General features: G+C 49.6%; 1 long non-coding RNA gene across 1 annotated transcript; it reads left to right on the top strand.

Annotated features, from left to right (window-relative positions):
• Gm41539 lies at positions 1 to 2,281 on the top strand. Its single transcript, XR_876652.1, has 2 exons — positions 1 to 75; positions 1,774 to 2,281. It is a non-coding gene; the product is annotated as a predicted gene, 41539 (long non-coding RNA).
• Positions 2,282 to 2,843: the final 562 nt, after the last annotated feature.

Consider the following 2,843-nt stretch of genomic DNA (forward strand, 5'->3'; position numbering starts at 1 on the left):
GCAGCAGAGAAGCAGCAGCAGCGAAGCAGCAGCAGCAGCAGTTGCAGCAGCAAACCCCCTGGCTTCCCTGTCTATGTAAGTATTTCTGACAGACTATTTCTGGAACCAGATAGCACACTGAGAACCAATTCTAAACATGATTTCCATGAATATTAGCATTCATAGGAGACATATCAATATTCCTGAAGGGTCCATTCCTGGGAGAGTGAACTAGATGACAGAAGCAAGAGCATGGTATGTTCTTAATGAGGAACACCTTCTTCAAAGCTGTTGATGTAGCAGGTCTGAAGGAGCATTTTTTGGGAGTCAGGGTCTCATCCCCTTCTGACAGGGCACACAGTGCTCCTGGCCTCGCATCCTGCCTGAGCATGGTGGTATTGCTTGCTTTCATTCTAGCAGTCTTCACATACCCAGCACTGTGGCCCTGACCTTTGTTCCCTGCTCAGCCACTGAGTTCCTGGTCTTTTCCAGCCACTGTCTGGATAGGGACAGCAGAGACAGTGCAGCTACAGATGTGAGCTCCTCTCCTGCCCCATAACCAGGGAGGACATGAGGGAATTAACATAGTGGCACCAGTGGGACCAGAGACAGAAGGACTCAAGTCCAAGGGTGCTCACCAACACCAACCCCAACACTGCAAATGCTGGCAGTGACCTGTAAAAGCTATGGCCAGAGTAGGCCATGCCTTTGTGTCCTGCATAAACCCATATACCTTGACAGATAAGAGTACCCTGGCCTGCTCAGCTGCAGAGTGGTATCCACCCAGCCTCTGTAAAGAATAAAAAACCTTTACAGGCAGTTCTGCAGGGACAGCCAAGTTCCTAGCAACACTGGGTTTAGCAGTGCTTCTCTGCTTCAGGGTCAGAGCCTTAGTGAGTGGACTTGTTGAGTGTCTCGCCAGGGGCATAGCAGTGTTGCACCCTCCAGTGGTAGCCATGCAAAACGGCAGGATATTATTTCCACGTTTCTTTACCTCTTATTTTAAAGGGCTGCTACCAGACACCTCAGTACCTATGAAACTTGAGTTCCCACCAACATAGGGCACCAGAGAGAATACACTAAATGCCCTTTGAAATCTAGGTAGACTACAATGTGAGTGACTCTACTACCTATGGTATGTCTAAGGTCTTCAGAGCAGAACCTAAAGACTCTCATGACTAAGTCTGTCATGGCTGAAAAGCATAAGTTTGCCCATCAATGTGGAGCAACTCTCGGCTGATGGAACCCAGACAGTCAGTGGAGAAGTTTAAGTCAAACGTGGCCCTCCTTAAATTCTCAGATGCTTCCAGGGTAGTGTATGGTGATCATATCCAGAGCCATTTCTGAAAGATATAAGTATAAAAAGATGACAATGGGGAGAGATTTCTTATCTGGGCAGCATCCCTTGCTTCCAGAGGGGACCAAAAGAGATCATTTACCAAGGCATGGAAGCTGCCTAGAACATCTAGGATGTTTCAGAGCTACACAGGAGCCCACAGCCCAGCCTGGAAAAAACCCCTAAAGTATCAGGGATTATCAGCGATTCTAAGGTAGGGTGGGATATGGAGCTGATGAATACTGGGATGGTTGAAGGAAACAGCACGAGGTTAAATTCAGGGAAGTGTGTTGTGAGAGCTAAGACAGGGCAAATCAAAAGGATGGCCTATCAGACCCAGGATAGATAGCCTATGCCAGAATTAGAACTGTCTGGGTAGAGCTGGCTTCTGTGGCTGTAGGAGCACTGAAAGCACATAAGCAGGAGGACTCCCAGCACACTCTTATATCTCTCTGCAGGTTGGGGAGGCAGAGGACAACCACATAGGTGACCAGTATGTCTGCCTAGTCATCCAGACAGCTCATGACTAGCTCACACAGCAACATCTGAGGCTGCACACTGGTGGAGCTGCTGGTTTTCAAGAAGTTAACTCCTCTCAATGGAATCAAGTTCCTAAGCTTCCTCTCCCTGTACTGGCCAGGTGAAGACCCACTGCTGCAGGACATTGTGGTGTAGCGAAGATCTGTACAGCCATCCCGTCTATGCCAGCCAGCCCTGAAGGTGGCTTGCTAGCATTTCAGCACCACCAGCCTTTGTCCATGTCTGGGCAAGGCAGTTCTTGGCCCGCAACCCATCTTCTCACCATAGCATTCTGTTTTGTCTGCCCACTGGTAGGAGATGGGGAACCAGCTCTGACACTAGTTTGCCATGGGGAAGGTCCAATTCTTCCTGTCCCTGGCTCTCAGCTCCTGGGATTCTCAGGAGCAAAATTATCTGAGAGAAACAAGAGTCAATGTTAGCCCTGAAGCCACTTGGACTCCTGTCTTATTTCTAGAGAATGTGTCATGGTGGGTCTTGGGCATTAGAGGGAGCCCTATGACTGCAAAGCCATCCTAGGTTCCATAGACCCAGAGCAGGCTACTGCAGGATCTCCAAATCACAAATCTCTAGTTCCTCTTCCAAAGTCTAGCTTAGAAGTAATGTATACAACACAGAGGTCTCCCTAGCAGCATGGCTCATTTCCACAGGAGACACTGCCACTGGCTATGCAAACAAGACCCCATTGGATGCAATGGGAAAGAACACTTAGCTCACTCCTCAGGCTTTGGAGGCTGCCTCCACCTGGCAGGTCAGTGTTGCTGGTGGAGAGGGTAGGGTTGTTTGGGGTCTCCTCTCCTCACCTTAGTCAAGCAGGTCCCGGGGCCATTAAGCAGGTACAGATCATGAGCTCTGGGAAGGTATAGGTACAGTTCTCTTTCCATGGAGTCCTCAGGATTCTTTTTTGCCTAAGGTACAAAGAAGTACTTGGGCCGCTGAGGCAGCACCCTTGGCGGGCCGCAGACAGCCGGCCACCGTCGGGACCAGAGGA

This window comes from Mus musculus, chromosome 17 (assembly GCF_000001635.26).
Source record: "Mus musculus strain C57BL/6J chromosome 17, GRCm38.p6 C57BL/6J".
NCBI lineage: Eukaryota > Metazoa > Chordata > Mammalia > Rodentia > Muridae > Mus > Mus musculus.